Source organism: Lolium rigidum, chromosome 4 (genome assembly GCF_022539505.1).
Source record: "Lolium rigidum isolate FL_2022 chromosome 4, APGP_CSIRO_Lrig_0.1, whole genome shotgun sequence".
Lineage (NCBI taxonomy): Eukaryota > Viridiplantae > Streptophyta > Magnoliopsida > Poales > Poaceae > Lolium > Lolium rigidum.
This window is the reverse complement of record NC_061511.1, coordinates 130,641,803-130,667,908: the sequence shown is the minus strand read 5'-3', so window position 1 is coordinate 130,667,908 and position 26,106 is coordinate 130,641,803. Positions and strand designations below refer to the sequence as shown.

The 26,106-nt window shown below is 46.9% G+C and overlaps 2 pseudogenes; one reads left to right on the top strand and one right to left on the bottom strand.

Annotated features, from left to right (window-relative positions):
• The first annotated feature begins 12,484 nt into the window (after positions 1 to 12,484).
• On the top strand, positions 12,485 to 14,410 carry LOC124705865 (annotated as a pseudogene).
• A 408-nt stretch (positions 14,411 to 14,818) lies between these two features.
• LOC124647508 overlaps positions 14,819 to 26,106 on the bottom strand; it is a 29,701-nt pseudogene continuing 18,413 nt past the window's right edge.

The window sequence follows — 26,106 nt, the reverse complement described above, 5'->3', positions numbered from 1 at the left end:
AGCTCGAGGAACATGGACATTCCTAGGATGAGGATGTTCAACGACTGCCTCGCAGACCTGGCCCTTAGAGAGATTACGCGGGTGGGAGCTCGCTACACCTGGAGTAATAATCGCGTGGACCCGATCCAGAGTGTGCTGGATCGGGTCTTTGTATCGGTAGATTGGGAAATGGTGTTCCCGCTTTGCTCATTACGAGCGGCTACTCGGATTGGGTCTGATCATTCGCCGCTCCTCCTATGCTCGGGGGGAGCTTCACCCCCGAAGCTTAACCACTTTCACTTCGAGAACTTTTGGCTTCAGCAGCCAGGGTTTGTGGAAGCGGTCGGTCTACGGTGGGCTGCAGGCTGCGAGCTCACCCCCGAGGGTTTTTAATGCGGTGGATGTGTGGCATCACTGCGCTAAATTGGCCCGTCAGTTCATGAGGGGCTGGGGGGCCAACCTTGGGGCGGACCTCCGCCTTCGCAAGGGTAGTCTCTTGGAGCAGATCCAAGCTTTAGATCGCGTAGCTGACGCAGACGGTTTAGACGCTGAGGAGTGGCTTCAGCGATATGCCCTTGAGCACTCACTCATGGAGATCTACAAGGGTGAGGAGGTCTTCTGGCGGCAACGGAGTCGCCAGAAATGGCTTCTGCAGGGGGATGCCAACACTGCCTACTTCCATGCGATTGCTAATGGAAGGCGCCGGAAGTGCACTATCCCTTGCCTTTGGAGCGGGGATCTTCTTCTGGAGGAGGCCAGGGAGATCTCAGCCCATATCTACTCCTTTTATAAGGAGCTTTTCGAGGCCGGCCCCAGGACGGGGGTCGCCCTTGCCGAGGATCTATGGCCAGCTAGGGCCTGGGTCTCGGAGGCCGAGAATGCGGAACTCACACTCCCTTTCCGGCAACTGAGGTCAGGGAGGCGGTGATGGGCATGAGGGCCAACTCGGCCCCTGGCCCTGATGGCTTTCCTGTGGTGTTCTTCCAGAGGTTCTGGGAGAAAATCCAGGCGGCCATTTTGCCCATGTTCCAGGAGTTCTATGTGGGCACATTGGACATGGGCCGCATGAATTTTGGCGTCATTACCCTGATCCCCAAGCTAGTGGGGCCACGGATATCTGCCAATTTAGGCCCATCACCGTCATCAATGTCATCCAACGTCTGTTCTCTAAGGTCTGCGCGGTGAGGATGGCGCCGGTCATGGAGCGACTGTCGCATCCTTACCAGTTTGCCTTCCTTAAAGGTCGCCATATCCATGATGGGATCCTAGCACTTCACGAGATCGTCCATGAGGTGAAGAGTCGTCATCTCAAGGGGGTCTTCCTGAAACTGGATTTCCAGAAGGCATATGATCGCCTGGACTGGGCCTTTCTCAGGCAGGTCCTCCAGAGGCGTGGCTTTGATGACCGGATGATCGGGTGGATCATGCAGATCGTCATGACGGGGAGGACCGCCATTAATATCAATGGGGATGTGGGCCCCTACTTTAAGCCGTCATGTGGAGTGCGACAAGGAGACCCACTGTCTCCTATCCTCTTCAATGCGGCAGTAGATGCCCTGGCAGAGATCCTGGAGAGGGCTAGGATCTCTGGCCACTTATCAGGGGTGGTTGGTCATATCATCCCTGGGGTGGGGTCACTCATCTCCAGTACGCCGATGATACCATGATTATGGTGGAAGGCTCGGACCTCGACATCATCAATCTCAAGTTCCTACTTTTGTGCTTTGAGGCTATGTCAGGGCTCAAGATCAACTTTGATAAGAGCGAGGTCGTGGTCCTAGGGTACTCCCTAGAGGACCAACAGCGTATTGCGGATAACCTGAACTGCAGGTTATCTACCTTCCCCATGACCTACTTGGGGATCCCTATTAGGGACTCTCGGATCCTTATTAGGGACCTCGATCCCCTAGTGGGTCGAGTGAAGTCTAAGGCGGAACCTTGGTGTGGTAGGTTCACGTCCAAAGGCAGCAAAACCGTGCTCATCGACTCTTGCTCGTCTAGTCTCCCCATGTACACCATGGGGATGTACCTCCTCCCGGAAGGGGTGCACGGGGCCTTCGATAAGGAACTCTCCCGCTTCTTCTGGCAGGACCGGGCGTGTCACCAGAAATACCATATGGTCAAGTGGGCAGATGTATGCGCCCCCACTGAGCAGGGTGGCATAGGAGTCCTATCATCAAGGCACATGAATGTTGCCTTGATGATGAAATGGGTATGGAGGATTTTGAAGGACGACGGGGGTCTCTGGCTTCAGCTGGTGAAGGCCAAGTACCTGAGGGGCCGTCCACTCCTCGCCTGTGAGCGCCGCGAGGGATCTCAGTTTTGGAGATCCCTCCAGGAGATCAAGCAGGGGATCCGTGCCGGCCTATCTCTATCCGTAGGGGATGGTCGGGGTACCCAGTTTTGGCTTGATTCCTGGCTTGAGGGGGGACCTCTTGGGACGGCCTTCCCAGACCTGTTTGCCATTGCGGCGGACCCGGCCGTGTTAGTTGCTGAGGTGGCGGCAAGCGGGTGGGTTGTCCCCTTCCGACGGGGCCTCACCCCCGCGGAGGCCCTTGGGTGGGAGGCGCTTCTGGCTAGCCTCCCCGAGGCCCTCCCCGGTGGCCCGGATAGTGCTTTTTGGAGGCTGGCTCCGACTGGCACCTACTCTGTTAGGTCGGCCTACCGGGCCCTCTTTCGAGGACCAGGCCTTAGTTGGATGTCCCACTTGTGGAAAGCCCCGATTCCATTAAAAATCAAGATTTTCGTGTGGCAACTCCTCCGGGACCGCCTCCCCTCGGGGGTGGAGGTAGCCAAGCGGAATGGGCCGGGTAATGGCCTGTGTCCGCTATGTGCGGCCCCGGAAGACACGCGTCATATTATGTTCTCTTGCCCCGCCGCTCGACTTCTATGGAGCTTTCTACAAGAGGCTGTAGGGCCTGAGTGGCAGGCCCTGGACCTTGGAGAGTTCTTGGAAGTCCATGCGAACCGTGCTGGGAGTAGGAGGCGCCTATTCTGGTTACTGTTCGCCACTATGTCTTGGACCTTATGGAATGTGCGCAACAAGATGGTGATTGAGCATATCTTCCTGAGACGAGCCTCTGATTCTATCTTCAAATTCTTGGCTTTTTTGCAGCAGTAGTACCCGCTATGTAGACAGCGGGACAGAGACCGGCTGGATGGCATGTTGGAGGACCTTCTTGCGGCGGCTCGTCGCCTATCTACGCCGTCCAGTGGTTGAGGTGCCCTAGCGCTAGGGTTGTATCCCCTGTTCTTTCCTTTCAGTTGGGCTTGATGTGCTGTGGCCCCAGCAGACGTTTTTATTTTTCCATGCTTTTATGTTGTGCGAACCTTTTATGGATGTTGGTGCTTTATTTATAAAGTGGGGCGAAAGCCTATTTCGAGGAGGTACATGTGCAAATATGCAGAAAGCCCCCTAACTATGGGAAAACTACAATATACAAATATATACATCTAACAATTGGGACATTGGAGGTCGCGTGTGAACTCGTTCCTTGGGAGCGTCGAGAGCTGGAGGAATGGAGCGTTCAAATGGTTGTTCTTACACAATAATGTAATGAACTATAGGCTATATTTTCTCATCTTGAAATATGCATATCTTGGGAAGCTTTCTCTATCTTCGTTGGAGTTTGACCACTTGGTGGCTTGATCATCTATCCTTTGAGTTCTCCAATAGCATACAAGACTTACTTAAAATAGAGAGATATATTTTCTTGGTGCATCTTATCCTTGTGTTGTGAATCACCTGAAATTTCTGGTTGTGTCTTACAACATGAAAGAACATTGCTACTTGCTCTTCGATATCGGCATGGATGTAATCTTGAAGCAACCTCTAAACTTTACAGAGGCTCCTCTCATCTGAAGCATGTTCATAGCCACTACATTCTTCGGTGATAGATTTAGGTTAGATTTGTAATTTTCTCTCTATCACATACAGAAATAGGAGCATATCTGACCATGACCCTGGAATTGGGACGAACCGCTCTCTCGTGGACCAAAAGGATCCATGCGTGAATCACAGCTATGACGGCAAATGCCTAAATGATAAGCTTCATTTGTGTGTCCCAATTAAATTGATGTTGCATAAGTAGTTGTGAAATCGGCCATAAGCCGGTGCCTCCGCCGCTGCTACATACGAAGAGGGCGAAAGGGTAACAGAACCGCTGCCGGAGATCAGTTGAAAACTCGGAGCAGCCGGTGTTTTGTAGTTCTAAATCGCCATCGCTGCTCGAGATTACAAATGAGGTTGGATTTGTTGTTCCGCAGGAGTCGACTGACTAAGCCGAGAGCTGGTGCTAGATTTCATGTGAAACTGTGCAACCAACTTTTGTCTTCCACCATCTCGATCTATGCCTGCTCCTCGTGCACATTGTTCCTCTATTTGCGCCGGTCATGCCTATCCAAGTGGAAACAGCTGACATTTTTCTATCGAGGATGTCTCGATGATACTTTAAGAAGATTTGCGCGGAAACAGAAAACGGCCTCGCAGACCAACCAACGAGCTTTTTTTCGCGGCCACCCATCCTCTCTTATGGTTGGAGAGGTTGAGAACGGTACTAATTTTGACCCTATAGATAAGGATCAAACGGTAGTATTGTTGACTAAGATAACAAAACGGAAAAACATAGTTAGATAGACAATGACCAAGATTAAACAGGCAGTCATAGCCACGGCGCGGGAAGCAAGCGTCCACCTAAGAGGCCAGAACGCTTCAATGCAGCCCTAGCGCGCGGTCCACCTTGCACATGGCATGGAATTTACGCGAGTGAAATGAGTATGGGTTAAACATGGCAGCATGATGGTGAATTTTGTGAAGGAGTGTGATCCCTCGCCGTTGTTAGGTCGGGGACAACGGAACTGGCAGGAGAGCTGGAGGCAGTCACGACATCACGACGACATCGTTGCTTTCTCGTCGCACTGTGATCGGCAAGCACGAGAAGTATGCGGCAGCCGATCACTCTTCTCACGTGGTACTACTCGCCTCCACTTAGTGGAGGAGGATGGAAAAAATAACTGAAAAGGATGGCTAGGAAGCATAAAGCATTGGTATGGCGGCCCAAGGAAAAAACTGGACGCGTCCTCGCGTCGTCCCCCAGGGCGACGCCAGGGCGAACCCTAGCGCCGCCAGCCGCCGCCCCCCCTCGCGTCTCTCCCTCCGCCGCTGCCATCGGCGTCGGCCACGGTGGCGGCGGGCCCCGGCGCCAAAGGGGGTCGGGGGGTGGTGGTGGCGGCGATCCGTTGCGGCGGCGGCTGCGGGGAGGCGCGTACGGCGTCCGGGGCGGAGATCCCTTGGCGAGCGGCGGTGGATGCTCCATCCATGGCCTTCCGGCGATGGTGGTGCTGATGGCTGCGGGTCTAGTTCCCGCATAGACCCGTCGTCGGTTCAGCTGACGGCGCGAGAAGGGGGCAGCGACCTTGCGAGGCGTGGATGGTGTGGTACCGACGTCCAAGACCGCGTGGCGTGGAAGGCCCGATCTGAGATCTGGGTCGCGTGTGTCTCGGATGGTGCGTACTCCGATTCCTCCTTCGTTTTCGCTGGCTAGCAGATGGCGGCGAGGGGGCTTGTTCGTCTGTTTCGCGGTTTGAAGGTGGTGGTCCTAGGGTTTCTCTTGCGCGAAGATGGAGACTTTTCTGAGGTCTGTTCTTCTTGATCTGGCCGGAGTGTTGAGTTCCGGAAGGCGCCGCCGGTGAATGGAACAGTGCATTTTGCCTGGAGTTTTGCTGGATAGAGTGGTATTCGGTCGTGCGCTTCCAATGTTTTATTCCAGCCGTTTGGTTATGGAGGGAGCGACGCGAAGCTCTATTCTGTGTTGACATCAAGTGACATTTTGGTCCATGGTGAAGTCAGAAGAAGAGAATATCATGAAGGTCGGATCGGAGGACTAGCTAATGGAGGTTTAAGTCTCCGCGCTGTTGAGGGACTGGCTTGGTGTTCCGGGCTTTGCAGCAGTGGTATGAAAGCGGGGGCGCCAACACATGTGAAGTTCAGAGTCCTACCTTTCAGGGTGAAAATCCAAGGCCTGACCTTAACTGGTTGTGCCTGGCAATGACCTTGTTGGAGGCATTGTTTTGAGAGCGGGGACTATCTTCAGGGTGAAAACCTAAGATCTTTGGTCGGGCGACGATGGTGTTGGTGCACTGTTTCCTTCTTGGAGGCGTCGCTTTTGGAGAGTCTGTATTTCAGGTGTTGTATTGGTGGTGGAGGTATTGCTGTTGCTAGGCCTAGAATACTGTAGCGAGACTTTTGTTTCTTAGTTTTCTTTTCTCTTTTTTGGCTGTGTGCATCCGTACTACCACTACGGTGGGGCGTTGTTGCAGAGACTGGGTGTAATTGGTATCTCTCGATATTAATATATTCCCTTTATCGAAAAAAAACACCATGCCTGTAGGGTACTCATGACACGGGTAATATTTTTTCTTGAATTGAAGAGGCCACAGCTAATGAAGTAGTTTTGTTGAAATTATTGTGAAAAAAGGTAGTAGTATTTCGGTAAGATGATCCCAAGGTGATCAACATAAGGTATTAATATCTTTCTTGAATAAAAGAGAAAGTAAATAGTGGATTATTTTGTTTCTCGTAGTTATCATAACAGAACCATGAAACTATTGTAGAAGAAGAAACTTATAGCGGGAGAGTTAAGTTCTTCTGACTGTTGAAGATCGTTGCCCATGCATCTTTGAAAAGTATGCCTAAGTAATTTAATTATTGCTGGAGGTTGCTACCGTGCTCCTTTGAAAATTGCCACTAAGAAATTACCGTTAAAGAATTATGCGCAATTGAAAATGTACTATTAAATAATTACGACGGAGACTGGTGATTTGCCTCAAACCGTCAAATAACTATGGGCGTGTCACGGTGGGCACAAAACCCGGTATCTGAAACCGAAATTTTTGGATGGCAAATACAAATACCTAAACTAAATTATGTAAACTCGGGTTCCAACGTATGGTACCTGAATAGCCCTGACATATAGGTACCCTATGTTAGATCCAGAAGTGCAGTAAGAAAAGATAGAAGATTAGCAGCCCATCTAATTATTTTCACCTCTAGCCCTAACAAGGAGCATCCAAAGGTCACGGCCGATGACCTTATCTCCAAACACGATCCCTAGTTCCCAGTTCCCATGCGGATCGGCCGATCCGCCGCCACAGCCGCTCCTTGCCTCCTCTCCTCTAGTCCCTGCACCGGTTGCTCCTCCGGTGGTCCTCCTGCTCTCCTTCCCCTTCGAAGCCCACAAGCGGCACATTCCCCAGCTTCCCCGACAATTGCTCGCGGCTCTTCTACTCACATGCGTCCACCGTTGTGTCGCAGCCAACTCAGCTCGGCCGCTCGCCAGGATGGGAGGCTTTACAACGAGGCGCGCCCAGCCTAGAGGATTGGATTCCCACGGCGAACGAGGTCGCCTGCATCGAGCCGACGAATCGGATGACAATGTTTTTGCGTTGTTTGTTCAGGAAAACCAGAACCCAATTTGTCGGGTACCTGAAATGTAGGGCTTTGTTTTTTCAGATAAATATCGGGTGTCAATTTTTAGAACCCGAATTACCCGACCCGATTTTTCGGGTATACCCGAACACCCACCGTGACCGGCATGGTGATGAAGGATTAATATCGAATAATCACGCTAAGTTCAAAGACCTGTGTCGAGAATAACCATTAAACAAGTCAACAAATCACCCTTAGTGTTACCATGGTAAAATTATAGTCAAAATATTACTATGGAGAGTCACTCACCGTCGAGGAGGTACTATGGGTTAAATGCGGGTGAAAAAATACGGTAGAGAGGTTATCTCAACAAATTACCATCGAAGAGTAAAAAGAGAGAAACGTAAAAAAAGAATTACGTAATTTTTTAAAGAAAGGCTGAAGTGGTAGCCATTGATTGGCCAAAAATAGGTGCTCTATAGTGACAACACAGTGGAGCGCTGAGGAGGCTTGAATTCCTCGATCTTTAATATATGTACTAGGAAGCATTGGCACGGCCGCACGCCGTGCCCATAGGGTAATTATATTACCAAAGAATAGAGAAACAAAAAATATTAATTTGCCGCTGGAGAATTATGATCAAGAATTATTGTAGGACAATTACTCAGTGTTGAGGAGGTACCGTGGGGTAACTAACGGCGGAAAATTACAGCCATGAAGTTTTGTGGAAAAGCTACCATCGAAGAATCAGAAACTTGAATTTTTTTTAACAAAGGCCAACGTCGTGTGCGCTGATTGGAAGAAAATAGTGGCCCCGCCGTGCCCGTAGAGGAATCATATCATCAAAGAATAGAAAAAGAAAAAATATTAAGTTAGTGTTGGATAATTAGGTGAAAAATTTACCGTCAAACAATTACTCGCCGTAGAGTGGTACCAGAGTGTAACAACCGATGGAAAATTACGCCAGGAAGTTATCTCGAAAAGTTACCGTCGAAGAATTTAAAAAAGTAATAAAGAAATTAACAGAGGCCGACGTGGCATGCGCTGATTGGACGAAATAGTTGGTCAAAGAATAGAAAAAGAACAAAAACAGATATTATATTAGTGTTGGAGAATTAGGTGGAAGAGTTACCGTTGAAGAATTACTCACCGTCGAGAGGTACCGTCGAGTAACTACCGATGAAAAATTACGGCTAGGAAGTTATCTCGAAAAATTACCATCAAAGATTTTTTTTAAAGTAAACATAGGTTAACATAGCATGAGCTAATTGGAAAATGTAGTTGCTCTACAGTACTTTGCATGGGTGGAGTGCTGAGGGGACGTCATCTGCTCCACCCTTCATATATGTACTATCTATCTATATATATATATATATATATATATATATATATATATATATATATATATATATATATCGACGGATTTGCTACCATGGTGGCTAGCTACGCATGTTGTTTTGGCCATTTGATCCTGCTCAGTGATTCGTGCATTATAACGTCCGTTAGCTAGGTTCCGTTGCTCACACAAACCATCGCCCAAAGTGGAGCTGAAACAGCATCCTAAAATGCAGTTGAAGTGGCATTCCGAAGTGCAGCCAAAATAGCATTACGAAGTGTAGCTAAACTGGCATCCGGAAGTGCGGCCAGCACAACAACTGGATTTGTTGTCTGCTAAAGAATCTTTCGACCATGCCCATGTAAAAATAAGCACTCCTCTATTGCTGCTCACACTAGCAGTCTTAGAAAAACTTGGAGAAGAAAAAATACAGACTTGCAAACATGCACTTAACTTCAGTGAGACAAAATCCTCCCATAAATGTACAAACACAGTTTTTGAATCGATTATAGATATGACCCAACCTAGCAGTCTCTAGAAAAAAAAACTTGGAGAAAAAAAATACAGACTTGCAAACAAGCACTTTTAGCTTCAGCGAGGTCACAACCAAATCCTCGAATAAATGTACAAATCTTGGCTTTTTCTTAACCCTCCAAAATTTACATAATCATTACTAACAAAATCGACCAATCCGTCCAACGCAAGCAGTAAGTAAATCAAACTTCAAAGCCAGGCGAGGAAGCATCTTCTCCTAGCAAGCCGACTACCGCCACCCCTCTACACTGCTGATACAGGAAATGCCACCGGTGATCCTGTGCCTCGTTGATTTTTCCAGTCGCTTCCCCTTCCATCCCCCTTCTGTGACGATTATGTGGTTGTTCCAATGGTTGGTTCCCTGGTCGGTTCCATTGGTCCAACTCATTGCCAAGTATAAAGGAAAATCGTTGTCTGGTGCAGTGGTTGTGCTGCACGGACGTAGTGGTAAATGGACATACAAATCGAATGGAGACTGAAAAAAAGGATACAAATCCAAATTGGAAAAAAAAATCTGCAGATCCACATCCATACCCGGCTGTTCTACTTGCACCCATGCCGCCAGCAGCACTGCATCGTGACTTTGCCGGGGAGGGGAGCACATCTTATTTCGAGGTTACTTGCACCAAAATCTAAAAAAGGCAGAAAAACTGCAATGCGGCCACCGTGCCTAAATATCCAAAAGGAAAAAAAGACAACTAGATGTCAAACCACTCCCCCCGGTCCAACATTGGGAAAAATTCCAAGGCTGCTGCATAGAGACGGCCAAAATCAATGCAAAAGTGAGGTGCCAGTTTGGTGTTCAGACTGCAGCAGCCGACAAAAACATTGAAGTGATAAACGGAGACCGAGAATCTGGCTAAGAACAACAACGAATGCAGAGAAAGTGTCGCCAAAACCAATTCAACCAAGTGCGAGACAAGCAGGGCAGGATGGACCGACGAAATTAGGCTGTGTAATTGCTCACGAAAACGAACAATGGCAACTGGAGATGCCTAAAATCTATCCCGACTTGGCAGGAGACGCCAAGGATGGATTTGACTCTGCAATCCACTGCCTCGTCCTGGACCTGGTGACGCTGATTGAGGTGCAGGGACGCCGCAGTGACGGGATGCAGGGCAGTACATGCACGCCAGCCTTCTCAGATCCAGATCGAGAAATCTGCGCTGCACCCGCTTGTCTCATCCAAAACCAGAGCTGCCAGACGCTAGTGCGTAGGAGATGGCTTGAATGGGGCGGGACGGTGGCCGCCGACGTTGCCGATTGCCGAAGGAGCCGTGGCGGCGCGGTGGGGGAAGGCTGGGCGAGCACCCGCATCGGGAAGGTGGGGGAAGTGAGCAGGGAGTGGGTGCTATCGATGTGGGGGAAAAGGGGAAAATGTGGGATGCCCCTAGGTGTAGGTGCGCGGCCTGGTGGAAACAGAAACAGGCGGGCTCTACTAACGGCGTTAAATGGATCAGCGGTGGAAAAGACTGTGTAGGATGATCCAAAGGTCATATGTGGGTGCGTAGCTAGCACCCATGGTAGCCCACTATTTTGCATATATATATATATATATATAGGACATATTCATACTACACCCGGGTGTAGTTACACCCACGTGTGTTTCTCATAATCTAGAGGGTATCTATCATACCGGAGAGTATGTACATGTAGTATGAAGTATGTAAAACTATTTTGGAAGTATATATACTACTTTGCAGGAAGTATGCACATTTTTTTACGTAGACTTATTTTTTACGTATACATATGCTTGTATTTTAGATATATAGTGCAAACTATGGGTTCACTTGCATTTTTTTCACCAAATTTGGTTTGGAGTATCTTAGATATAGTATACGAACATACTCAAACCAATGAAGTATCGTATATACTTCTGTATGGTAGTATATTAGATATGGGTGTAACTACACCCAGGGGTAGGAAGTATTTATCCTATATATATATATATATATATATATATATATATATATATATATATATATTATATATATATATATAAAGACTAAAATAGTTTCAAGATATTAATTGTTATACATAATTCTAACACAAATAATCTTTTATCTATTCTATATTCTAATAGTACAATAGAAAAAATTAAAATAGAGACACCATGTTAATACACATCATTAAAATTATTTTTAACTATCAAATCTATAATCTACTGTTAATATAGTAGTTTAAAATAGAAACACCACATCATCAAAATTACTTTTAACCGTAACTTACGGCTAAGATTTAGTGAACGATTACATGTGAAGTCTATGTCTAACAGGTAAAGCTGGAACCAAACCGATCTTTATGTTTAGTCGGACACCCACATGGCAAAAAACATAATTAAACACACGATTGCCAAGATCATCCCTTCTCAGTTTTTGCAGCCAACCCTGCTGCCTGTGCCGCGTGGTCCTGTGCAGCTTCTATATCGATGCATTTGTGGTATAAATTTAGACCGCGGTTGCTTTTTCATGGTCATGCCGGCCAGTTTGTATCGGCCGTTGGGCTGATATAAACCTATTCTTTAGCTGCGCAAACGCAAATAATCACTTTATATCCGTTTACATCGAGCCGTTGACCCGTTGTAGATGCCTTAATATTTGACCGACTGTCCATAGATAAGGATCAAACGGCAGTAATATTGACTTGACCGAGAAATGAAAGTCGTGTACGTAAATCATCCCTTCTCTTCTCAGTTTTTGCAGCAAGTGCTCATGCCCTCGTGGTTCTGGTCGCACTGCTAGCTGGCTGTTTTCAGACTCTGCGTATTAGGCGTCAAGCAGCAACTGAATCTCCAGGTTTCAGCTCAAGAATCCACACTGGTCAAATTAACAAGCTGATAAACCACGTTCCATGTATCAGGCTCAAATTAACTATATAAGCCTGCTCCTACGTTTCATGTAGTGTGCCTGACACAGCCCACAGACTCTATCAACCACGTTCCAGGTAAAACAAACACGAGACTGTTTTAGAACGGGGACACGAACGAAGATCACCTAGCCACCTTTGCATAAAAAACGGAAGAAAACGAGATGACCAGTTCTACTCCGTACAACCAACCTGCCATCCTTGTTCAACTCAAAGCCTGAAAACCAAACAACCCCCATGGCAACCATCCCCTATTAAAGCACCGGTCGAGCACCCATATCATGCACACAACGAAATCACACGAGTAGAAAACTTCTCGACCAAGAGTGATAGCATAAGGAGCAATGCCAGGCCTTGGACTCGGTAACATCGGCGGGGAGGGCAATGGCAGAAGCCATTGCTCGGGGGGCAAGGCCAAGCTGCTCGCGCTGGGCAAGGCCCTCCCTAAAAACGTGCTGCATCAGGACAAGTTCGTGGAGACCTACCTCCATGGCACCAGCTGCGATGATCCCGCCACCAGGGCAAAGCTCGAGCGCCTCTGTGAGTTACTTCCTTCCTTCATGCCATTGCCTTTTTTACGTCTCATTTTCACCGGCTGAGACTAGTAATTCGCTCTCCTTAAACATATCATCAACACCAATAAGTTTTGCAATAGGATTGCCATCTGGTTGTAGCATCTCAGTGTACAAAATCTACCATGCATTAGTATGACATCAATTAGCGACTGCGCAAAATAGAATTAGTGCAATGTGAAAGACAGATTATCTTTCACTCGGTAAATAAAATGTTTGCATGATCATTAAAACTCCAGTTGCACTTTTTCTTAAAGGAAACAAATGGAATTAGCACTCGATACTCATCATGTGTACTTAAGCTCTAAGAGCATCACTAGGGCGCCAATTTAGTTTAACCATCAATTATCATAGGTGTGAAATGGATTTAACACAGGTAATTTTCTACTCAATACCTAAAATGTTCACATGATCATTACTACTCCCTCTGGCCCGGAATAGTTGACGCAGCTCATTCACAAATTCTAGTTGCACTTTTGCTTAAGAAAATAAGTAGCACATAACCTATTATAGTGTATCTATCATAATGTGGAATGGGAAATAGTGCAATAAGAACAAGATCCCCCACTTAAAAATAGCATGTGCACACTATAAGTATCATTATGCACCAGTTGTACTTTCTTTCTAAGAAAATTACTAGAACACCTATTTAGCTTTTTATGTAGTGATTTGCATCACTACCTCTAATTTATGCATTTTTTTTACATGTGATTCAACTTTCACAGGCAATAACACCACAGTGAGGACAAGGTACACTGTCATGTCAAAGGAGCTCCTGGATGAGCACCCAGAGCTGAAGACAGAGGGTACTCCAACATTGACACCCCGTCTTGACATCTGCAACGCCGCAGTGCTTGAACTTGGTGCTGCTGCAGCTCGTGCTGCCCTTGGTGAATGGGGTCGTCCCGTAGCTGATATTACCCACCTAGTCTACATCTCATCCACTGACATTCGTCTCCCAGGGGGTGATCTTTTCTTGGCAACTCGTCTTGGCCTACCTCCAAACACAGTGCGCACATCCCTTCTCCTCCTTGGTTGTTCAGGGGTGCTGCTGGCCTCCGCACTGCCAAGGACATTGCAGAGAACAATCCAGGGAGCCGTGTCCTTGTAATAGCTGCGGAGACAACTGTGTTAGGTTTCCGGCCGCCAAGCCATGATCGCCCTTATGACCTTGTTAGTGCTGCCCTGTTTGGTGATGGTGCATCAGCTGCAATTATTGGAGCAAGCCCTATCAGGGCAGAAGAGGACCCCTTCTTGGAGCTTGAGTTCTCAAGGCAGGAGTTCCTACCAGGGACAGACAAGGTAATTAATGGTAAGATCGCAGAGGAAGGGAGTGACTTCAAACTGGGGCGTGATTTGCCAGAAAAGATTGAAAGCCGTATAGAAGGGTTCTGCAGGACACTAATGGACAAGGTTGGCATAAAGGAGTTCAATGATTTATTTTGGGCTGTGCATCCTGGTGGACCAGCAATATTGAACAGGCTAGAGGTTTGCCTCGAACTTGAGCCAGATAAACTCAAGATCAGTAGAAAGGCCCTGATGAACTATGGGAATGTGAGCAGCAACACAGTCTTCTATGTGTTGGAGTATTTGAGGGATGAACTGAAGAAAGGGGCAATAAGGGAAGAGTGGGGATTGATCTTGGCTTTTGGCCCAGGTATCACATTTGAAGGAATGCTAGTTCGGGGCATTAACTGAAACTGAAAGAGGTCCAAGTACATGGAAATATCACACACAAAGTTTACATGGCACAGTACCATTTCATGATTATGATTTCTAGTCTAAGAATGTAATAAGGCGCATAGTGTATTTACACTCTGTAACTACTTAGTCACTATTTTACTGTAATTCAATGCTTTATCTATCAATTATGAAACATAGTAGTACAATATTATCTGGAAAATCAATATAGTAAACCATTCATGAGAAATTGTATTTCTTTATAACACATGGGTTGTTGTCCGCAAAGGAACTTATAAAACAACAAGTGCCCGTCAAATAATATTGTGTTTTACTTCCCATTTCACTGAACAATTGTTTATTCAAATGCTTGAATTGCAGATTATACATGTGCCTCATACTTCAACAGTAGTTTAGTATGTAAAACTATCTCACATCTGAAATTTTCCAAGACTTGGGCAACTCAGCAAACACAAAGACTAAGGGCTTGTTTGGTTTGTGCCCAAGATTGCCCTACCAAAATATTGGCTAGCCAAAATTTTGGTTGAGCTATTCCTTGCCTACAAGTTGGTCAACATTGGCTAAAAAAATGAAGTAGAGTTGGTACTGGAGCATTGGCAAACCAAAAAATTGGCAACCATCCAAACAAGGACCAATCTTTTGGCCATGACCAAAAAATTGGTAAGGTATATTTTGGTAGCAATCCAAACACACCCTAAACCTTGCGGCTCGACGACGTGGGCTTAGCCCAGTGGTTGGGGTCGCAGTGGCGCACCCCAACGACCGGAGTTCGATTCCTGTCAGGGACGAATTTCGGAATTGTCACGCCAAGTCCCGCTTCTACTATATCAACAAGTGTCTAGTTCCTCCTAGACACAGTTTCATTTTTTATTTTTTAAAAAAAAAACCTTGCGGCTCGAAGCTAATGTGGAAACCGTAATTTTTCAGCAATTGAAGAATGAAGTCTCTTAACACCACATAGTCCTGTCCAAGGTAAGTCATGTGATGGTGAGTAGTTAATCATAAACGATTAACAGAAAACCTTACTGTTTTAAGAGTAGTCTGTTGTGCTGGTTAATGCAATCAATGCAGCTTCTTGGAATGGTGCAGGAGCTGAATCTGTAAGTTTGACATGGATATTTATTATTGCTGCTGCTATGTTTGCTCCAGCACAAACCCATCCAATTCTCCAACCTAGTATGTTTGCACAGCCCATAGTTAACATCCCAAATCAGTAGCAAGAATTTGCACCGAATGTAGCTATGTGTTGTTTGCGCCACAGCAACTGAGTAATACCTAGCAGTTACACTATCAGTTTTTGACAGTGAAGATGTGATGATGGTCCTCTCTTGCATTCCTGGAAGAGAAGCCAGAGAGATATGCTTATTCTCGTCGTAAGTAATATACTCATAAACCTGGAACATTTTTAGAGTTTCAGACTTATAATTTCAACAACGGACAAACATATTAATGAAATTTATTGAAGACATTTATGTACCACAAGCTATTTCTGTATATATCATCACGCAGATTTACCCCATCTGTTATTGCAAAGCAGTCCATTTTATGACAAGCTTTAGAAATAATTGTTGACGTGTACAAAGTAGATTGCCTAGCCCTTTCCATCAGTTCAGACTTTTGGTTCAAGTGGCTAGTGCATGAAGCTTAATATGGTATCAGAGCCCCAGGTCTCGAGTTCAAATCCTGGTTTTCACAATTTATTTTAAAAAATCCCAGCAGCCTCCTGCCGTGTGTATCCGGCCTTCCGCTGCCTCTTTGCCTCTCTGCACGTATTGACTTGTCTTCTCGTCTTCCCGTCAGTTCGGACTTTTGGTTCAAGTGGCTAGTGCATGAAGCTTAACAATAATAAGCAACTCCTCCTTGCTAAAAACCTTCCCTGTTGGATTATGTGTGTCGTTGCCTAATCGACGATACCTCGGAGGAGGGATCCTCACGAGGGAGAGAAGAAGTAGGGGCCTACTGCTGCTTGTCTGGAATTATCTGGGCGCTTTCGCGTTGTTACAATGAGTTGTGGTCGTGCCTCTAGGGCTCCCGGGATCCGGCTTATAAAGGCGCACGGATCTAGGGTTTACATGGAGAGTCCTAGCCGGATTACAGGTTTGCCTAACTACGGAACTATGTCTTGCCGTGTACGTCAAGGATCCGCCTCCCTCTATACGTCGTCCCGGATCCGGGTTCCTCATCGGGCCTTCATGGATCCGGGTTCCTCCAAAGGTAGGTCGGATCCGGCTCCCTTCTCCTGGGCCGGACTTCATCCTTCGGGATCAACGAGCAAGCCGGGCCGCCCGATGGGCCACATGCCACATCGCCATCTATGGGCCACCCGGGCTCGCCGGATCTAGGCACTCGTCGATGGTACACCCATGAAGTATACCCACAACGGTAGCCCCCAGAGTTCTCCGAGTTTCACCTCCTGTTTCCGCCTTGCTAGCGCCTTATGGTCTCCGGCAATGTTGGTAACGCGGAGAAACTTGAAGAACTCCAACTTCACATTTTCTTTTTTCCCAACTTTTAGTCAAAAAAACCCTCCCATCCTGCGGGACTTCACCCATCGACAGTTTAAAACATGTCTACGGGTTACTCCCCTGCTTGCGAATGAGAACTGCTTATCTTCGCGCTGTTTACCCGGAATCTCAAAAGACTCAAACGGTTCCGCCAATTCTGGCGCCATTCTCGCGCGATTTGAGCGGTAACTTATCCTTAGCCATATTTACCATTTAGGGTTTTGACACGTGTCACGCATCCAACGGTGCGACGCTTGCGTTCCGACCACAGGATGCGGAGCACGAATCTCCTCCCGACGGCCTATAAATATCCACCGTCAACCTCCAAACCCTCATTCACCCCCCTTTTCACCTCTCTGCGAAGCGCCGCCCTCGAGCTCTTCCTCCGCCGTGCCGGAGTCTGCCGGAAAACCCGCCGGAGTCTCGCCGGAGCTGTTGTGCCGCCGCACAGTTCATCGCGTTCTTAGCTTCAGCGAGCCACCGCGCGAAATCCTCGTCGCCGGCGACCCCGACCACCGCGGAATCCATTACGGTGAGTTCTCGAGCTTCAATCTTTCGCCGTAGTTGGAAGGGATGACTCTTAGGAAGATGATGTGGATCCGACTAAATTCCGTTTTCCGCCACTGTTCTTTCTTCAGATGTCTTCTGCGACTCCGCCTCCAACCTCCGAGCCAATTATGGCGACCCCCATCTCCTCCGCCCCTCCTCCCTGCATTCCAGTCCAACTGGATCCCACCAGGGACTCCGGAAAGGACGCCGAAGGAACTTCCGCGAACCCGGAGAAAACCTCCGGGGCGGAACAGGCGGAACAGAAGGCGGAAGAAAACGCCGCCAAGAAATCCAAGGCCCGTCAGCGAGACTCCGAAGCCAAAGGAAAATGGTGGCCCTGCACCACTACCGAAATGGAGCTGCAGAACCTCGAGGCGGAAGGTTTCCTGCGTCCAGGAAGCTGGCGTACAGTTCCGGGTTCCCTATCTCCAGCCCCTCAAGAAGGCGAGATGGTGGTGACTAAGGCGCTAGTGGAGCGAGGCTTCTCCTTCCCGCCATCAGATTTCTTCTCGGAAATTATGAAGGAATATGGGCTTCAGCCCCACAACATATCGCCAAACAGCGTGCTGGCGATTAGCAACCACGTCACTCTCTGCGAGGGACATCTCCGGGTAACTCCCGAACTTCCCCTATTCCAATACTATTTCTCCGTCAAGAAGGAGAAGATCCGCCAGACCTCCGAGTTGGCGACTTGCGGGTCCATCACCTTCATGCTCCGCCCCGGCCGCGTCTACCCCCCTACCGACCGCCACGAATCCGCGCGGTACTGGTCCGGAGGTTTCTTCTACTTGAAGGACGTCTCCGACCCGGCGGGCGAGAGGAAGCTGCCGCCGTTCAAGAACAGCCCTGCCAGCGAAACTCCGGCATGGACGCAGTGCCCCCACCTCTCCAAGTCACCATAGCTAACCCGCGCAGTCAGGCGGATTTGCAAGCTCACAGAGGAGGGCCTGACGGGAACGGACCTCACCATGTCTTGGTTCACCAAGCGGATCCAGCCACTTCAGCATCGGGACCGCTTGATGTTCCACTACACGGGGCGCGAGGATCCGATGCGCGCTTCGAAGGACAATCTTTCCGCCGACGCCATCGACAAGAGGATCCGGCTCCTCATCAAAATTCCGCGTGAACTACATGTTCACGTGTGTAACAAGGACATCCACACCAGCGGCTCCGGGACCGCGGTATACTATCTCGACTTGAACATTGTTTTCCTTTGTACTTACAATTTTGTCTAAGTGATGGCTCTGTAACTTAGCTCGAAGCCCTCGAGGAAGGTGAACTCGGCACTCTCCTCCGAGTCCCATCCACGGGCAACACGGATCCGGAAGCCGCATCGGAGATGGAAGCTCCTGAGGTTCCGCGTCCCTCCAAGAGGAAGAGAGCTGCTCCCTCCAGCCCTGCAGCCAAACGCGCCCGCGAAGTGCCTAGCACCGCGGCTACCCGGAAGGCAGAGGCGGAGAAGAAGCGCCTCAAGCTCATCGACACCAGCAACAAAGCCCAACCCGACATTCACCAGTTCTTTAAACCTTCCGGGTAAGTGTTCTATTTCCGAATTCCAAAATCTTCTGTTATCACGAGCAAGTACTTACTTAACTATTATGCTTTTTTTCTTTTACAGAAGTTCCGGAAGCCAGCCCCCCAGGGCCCCAAGAGCCCTGAAGCAGAAGGTCAAGCCATCTCCGGCTTCCATCCCTGTTACGCCAGAGGTTGAGGTTCCGCCCAAAGCCTCCTCTGCCACCAAACCGGATCCCAAGGACGTCATCAACATTGATGACCTTCCTGAAGACCCAACTGGCCATGGTGGTTCCGGAAAGGGCGCATCCTCGTCTACGCCTCCGCCTGAGCAACCAACTGCCACCTCCGCCGAACCTACACCTTAGCAGTATGAGCAGAAGGTGCAACTGATTCATGCTACCAGCACGCTCCAAGCTGACCCTCAACCTACTCCGTCTCTGCAAAAGCTTACCCTTGCCCAACGCCACGCGAAAGTTTCCGACATGATGGAGAAGGTGTGGGGGCCTGCAGACACGGAAATGAAGGAGCTCTCCGACCTCGAGAGTGATCTCAAGGTCTTCTTTGCTAAGCATAAGGATGTGCGCCAGGTAACACTAGCCCCCAAGCATTGGGTTAGACATTTTTCCGTGTAACATGTGTTAGCCGATGCTTTCTTCAATATGTACCTTAGGCGGAAATTTAAAATTTTACTCCTCCAAGACTTTGAACTCCTCGTCAGCCCCCAGAATTTTGAATATCCGACTAACTCTTGTCTGCTTCTCAGAACACGCGGAAGCTGCACGAAGATCTGCGCACCCACGTGCTGGAGCAAATAACAGAGATTGAGGGGCTACGCCAGAATGCGGAAAATAGCCAGAAAGCTATTAATCGCTTGGAGACCCGCCTTCAGGGTACGAACTCCGAGTTGGATATGTATGTTGCTATAATTTTTCATGACGCATGACATGTTGTGACTTTTCCGCCTACAGAAGAGACTGCCAAGCACTCCACCTTTGATGAGCTGTCCGCCAAAGTCAAAGTGCTCGAGGCGGAGAACGAATCCCTCAAGAACTTTATCAAGGATTCCTCCGAGAAGGAAAACTTGGCGAGGAAGGAGCTCTCCAAGAAGCACGCCCATGACCTGGCGGAACTTGCTGAGAAACTAAAGAAGAGCCATCAAAGGGTAACCTCCTTAGTGGCAAAAAATAAAGTTCAAGAAGCAGAGGCGGAGGCTATTGACAAGATGATCTTCCGTAAGCATTCTTTGTCGTTGCAGTTCCGACTTTATCATATGTTGCTTGTGTCCGCGAAGGAACTGATCCCTTTGTTCGCAGCAAGTCTTGGGTTTGAATGGTCCAAGGACTCAAACCTCAAGAGGACGGAAGCATATGATGAAGCGCGGAGTTCCATCGACGAGCTTTTCGAAGCGTGTCGCGGAATCGCCAAATCTCTGTCTTTGAAAAGGGCTAAGACCACCGTGATTGACACTATGTCCAGAGTCGATGAAGCAAGTGCCGGAACTTGTCAAGGATTGGCAAGAATCTTCTGCTCGCGGAGTCGCCTCCCTTGTCTTGGCCACCTACAAGGCGCACTTCCCCACCATGAAGTTCGCGGATGTTGCGTGTGATACTCCTAAGGGTACCAACATGCGCGCCATCCTCGCGGAAACCAAAGGGTTTGATCGCATCTTTGTTGGGCGAGTTAATCACTCGTTCGGTATAACAAGTATGATCTCCCCAAGGGCTTCTCGGATGCGGAAGATGAGGAGGAAGACGCCGAGGAGGTCGACGTAGAGGGTTCCGGATCAAGCGCCGACCAATCCGAAGACTTCTCCGATGGCGACTCCGGCAAGGACTCCGGCGACGGCTCCGCCTATGTGGAATCTGAGGAAGAGCATTCCTCCGCGTAGAATTCCTGCGAAACAATGAAACAGTGTTGCATCATTTTGGCCCCGGAGTGGGTTTGTAATATAACTTAAATTCTTAAGTAGTTAGGGACGAAACAGCTATGCATGTGCGGAAACAACTTATCCTGCGATCCTTGACATTATTTGCATGTTTCGTTTTTGTTGGAAAGCAAGTGCTGATTTTCATGTTTTCCGGCTTACTCACTTGACCTTCCACGAGCCGGAAGACCTTTAGCCGGAGACGCTCGCCAGCGGCGACGAAGCCCAATGGCAATCCGTCAATAACCGTGGAAACAATCCCCCAGCCCAGGTGCCGGAAATCGCTACTAGGAATCCACGAACTCGCAACAGAAAAGATTTCCATCAGAAAACTTAAGCTTACGTCCTAAAGGACGATTTTTGAAAAATCACAACTATCATACACGCCTAGGCGGAAACATCCAGCTCTGCGGTTTTAGTCGAAAAACATACACGATCTAAAAATGAACAAGTAAAGGAGGTAAATGACTCATAGAGTGAACCAAAGGCTTTATTTCATTGATCATGTATAATGTTGTTACAAAGTATGTAATCTTATGCTAAGTGTGGAAAGGACGTAGCTGTGCAATGTTCCAAGGACGCTCTGTTTCATTGTAAATGTCATCTGGATCCTCCCGTTTGCGTTTCCGGTGCCAATTGGCAGGTCTGTCCTTTAGTTCTCGGAAATCGACGAGGTAGTGATGTCTACGGGAGCTTCTATTCTTGTAGACAGTGTTGGGCCTCCAAGAGTAGAGGTTTGTAGAACAGCAGCAAGTTTCCCTTAAGTGGATCACCCAAGGTTTATCGAACTCAGGGAGGAAGAGGTCAAAGATATCCCTCTCATGCAACCCCGCAACCACAAAGCAAGAAGTCTCTTGTGTCCCCAACACACCTAATACACTTGTCAGATGTATAGGTGCACTAGTTCGGCGAAGAGATAGTGAAATACAGGTGGTATGAATGAATATGAGCAGTAGTAATGGCGCCAGAAAATAGCTTGCTGGCGTGTGGTTGATGGTGGTAATATGGTAGCAGTAGTAACGCAAAGAAAACAAGAAACAAGCAGCGATAGCGATATTTAGGAACAAGGCCTAGGGAATAGACTTTCACTAGTGGACACTCTCAACATTGATCACATAACAGAATAGATAAATGCATACTCTACACTCTTGTTGGATGATGAACACCATTGCGTAGGATTACACGAACCCTCAATGCCGGAGTTAACAAGCTCCACAATTCAATGTTCATATTTAAATAACCTTAGAGTGCATGAAAGATCAACATAACCAAATAGATCACATCAATACCATCACAGCAATAGTTAACTTCACAATCTACAAGAGATCATGATCATAGCCTACGACAAGAACCACACGGTGCACACACTAGTTACCTTTACACCATGCAGGAGGAATAGACTACTTTAATAACATCACTAGAGTAGCACATAGATGAATTGTGATACAAAACACATTGCAATCATAAAGAGATATAAATAAGCACTTCACTATGCCATTCATAACGGTGAATAAATATTCCGTGAAATATAGCCTAAGAGACCCACACGGTGCACACACTAGTCACCTTTACACACGTGGGACAAGGAGTCTCCGGAGATCACATAAGTAAAACCCACTTGACTAGCATAATGACATCTAGATTACAAGCATCATCATACGAATCTCAATCATGTAAGGCAGCTCATGAGATTATTGTATTGAAGCACATAGGAGAGAGATTAACCACATAGCTACCGGTACAGCCCCGAGCCTCGATGGAGAACTACTCCCTCCTCATGGGAGATAGCAGCGTTGATGTAGATGGCGGTGGTGTCGATGGAGAAGCCTTCGGGGGCACTTCCCCGCCCGGCGGCGTGCCGGAACAGAGACTCCTGTCCCCCGGATCTTGGCTTCGCGATGGCGGCGGCTCCGGAAGGTTTCTCGTACCGTGGTTTTTTCGTATCGAGGTTTTAGGTCCGGGGGCTTCTATATAGGCGAAGAGGCGGCGTCGGAGGGTCAACGAGGCGGCGACACCATAGGGCGGCGCGGCCACCCCTAGGCCGCGCCGGCCTATGGTCTCGTGGGCCCGTGCCCCCTCTCGGCGGTTCTCGGGTGTTCCGGATGCTTCCGGGCAAAATAGGATGCCTGGGTCTTGATTTCGTCCGATTCCGAGAATATTTCCTTACTAGGATTTCCGGAACCAAAAACAGCGAGAAAACGAGAACTGGCCCTTCGGCATCTCGTCAATAGGTTAGTTCCGGAAAATGCACGAATATGACATAAAGTGTGCATAAAACATGTAGATATCATCAATAATGTGGCATGGAACATAAGAAATTATCGATACGTCGGAGACGTATCGCATCCCCAAGCTTAGTTTCGCTCGTCCCGAGCAGGTAAACGATAACAAAGATAATTTCCGGAGTGACATGCCATCATAAACTTGATCATATTGTAAACATATGTAATGAATGCAGCGATCAAAACAATGGTAATGACATGAGTAAACAACTGAATCATAAAGCAATGACTTTTCATGAATAGCACTTTCAAGACAGGCATCAATAGGTCGTGCATAAGAGTTAACTCATAAAGCAATAATTTAAAGTAAAGACATTGAAGCAACACAATGGAAGATTAAGTTTCAGCGGTTGCTTTCAACTTGTAACATGTGTATCTCATGGATAATTGTCAACATAGAGTAATATAACAAGTGCAATATGCAAGTATGTAGGAATCAATGCACAGTTCACACAAGTGTTTGCTTCTTGAGGTGGAGAGAAATAGGTGAACTGACTCAACATAAAAGTAAAAGAATGGTCCTTCAAAGAGGAAAGCATCGATTGCTATATTTGTGCTAGAGCTTTTATTTTGAAAACATGAAACAATTTTGTCAACGGTAGTAATAAAGCATATGAGTTATGTAAATTATATCCTACAAGTTGCAAGCCTCATGCATAGTATACTAATAGTGCCCGCACCTTGTCCTAATTAGCTTGGACTACCGGATCATCGCAATGCACATGTTTTAACCAAGTGTCACAATGGGGTACCTCCATGCCGCCTGTACAAAGGTCTAAGGAGAAAGCTCGCATTTTGGATTTCTCGCTTTTGATTATTCTCAACTTAGACATCCATACCGGGACAACATGGACAACAGATAATGGACTCCTCTTTAATGCATAAGCATGTGACAACAATTATTATTCTCATATGAGATTGAGGATATATGTCCAAAACTGAAACTTCCACCATGAATCATGGCTTTAGTTAGCGGCCCAATGTTCTTCTCTAACAATATGCATGCTCCAACCATTAAGGTGGTAGATCTCTCTTACTTCGGACAAGACGGATATGCATAGCAACTCACATGATATTCAACAAAGAATAGTTGATGGCGTCCCCGAAACATGGTTATCGCACAACAAGCAACTTAATAAGAGATAAAGTGCATAAGTACATATTCAATACCACAATAGTTTTTAAGCTATTTGTCCCATGAGCTATATATTGCAAAGGCGAATGATGGAATTTTAAAGGTAGCACTCAAGCAATTTACTTTGGAATGGCGGAGAAATACCATGTAGTAGGTAGGTATGGTGGACACAAATGGCATAGTGGTTGGCTCAAGGATTTTGGATGCATGAGAAGTATTCCCTCTCGATACAAGGTTTAGGCTAGCAAGGTTATTTGAAACAAACACAAGGATGAACCGGTGCAGCAAAACTCACATAAAAGACATATTGTAAACATTATAAGACTCTACACCGTCTTCCTTGTTGTTCAAAACTCAATACTAGAAATTATCTAGACTTTAGAGAGACCAATTATGCAAACCAAATTTTAGCAAGCTCTAAGTGTTTCTTCATTAAAGGGTGCAAAGTATATGATGCAAGAGCTTAAACATGAGCACAACAATTGCCAAGTATCACATTATCCAAGACATTTTATCAATTACTACATGTAGCATTTTCCGTTTCCAACCATATAAAAATGAACGAAGCAGTTTTAACCTTCGCCATGAACATTAAAAGCTAAGAACACATGTGTTCATAAGAACCAGCGGAGCGTGTCTCTCTCCCACACAAGCATTTATTCAAACAAAAACAAAAACAAAAGCACACGAGACGCTCCAAGTAAAGTACATAAGATGTGGCCGAATAAAAATATAGTTTCAAGAGAAGGAACCCGATAATTTGTCGATGAAGAAGGGGATGCCTTGGGCATCCCCAAGCTTAGATGCTTGAGTCTTCTTGAAATATGCAGGGATGAACCACGGGGCATCCCCAAGCTTAGACTCTTCACTCTTCTTGATCATAGTATATCATCCTCCTCTCTTGACCCTTGAAAACTTCCTCCACACCAAACTCGAAACAAACTCATTAGAGGGTTAGTGCATAATCAAAAACTCACATGTTCAGAGGTGACACAATCATTCTTAACACTTCTGGACATTGCTCAAAGCTACTGGACATTAATGGATCAAAGAAATTCATCCAACATAGCAAAAGAGGCAATGCGAAATAAAAGGCAGAATCTATCAAAACAGAACAGTCCGTAAAGACGAATTTTAAAATGGCACCATACTTGCTCAGATGAAAATGCCCAAATTGAATGAAAGTTGCGTACATATCTGAGGATCACTCACGTAAATTGGCATAATTTTCTGAGTTACCTACAGAGAATTAGGCCCAGACTCGTGACAGCAAAGAAATCTGTTTCTGCGCAGTAATCCAAATCTAGTATGAACCTTACTATCAACGACTTTACTTGGCACAACAAAACACAAAACTAAGATAAGGAGAGGTTGCTACAGTAGTAAACAACTTCCAAGACACAAATATAAAACAAAGTACTATAGCAAAATAACACATGGGTTATCTCCCAAGAAGTTCTTTCTTTATAGCCATTAAGATGGGCTCAGCAGTTTTAATGATGCACTCGCAAGAAATAGTAGTTGAAGCAAAAGAGAGCATCAAGAGGCAAATTCAAAACACATTTAAGTCTAACATGCTTCCTATGCATAGGAATCTTGTAAATAAACAAGTTCATGAAGAGCAAAGTGACAAGCATAGGAAGATAAAACAAGTGTAGCTTCAAAAATTTCAGCACATAGAGAGGTGTTTTAGTAACATGAAAATCTCTACAACCATATTTTCCTCTCTCATAATAACTTTCAGTAGCATCATGAGCAAACTCAACAATATAACTATCACATAA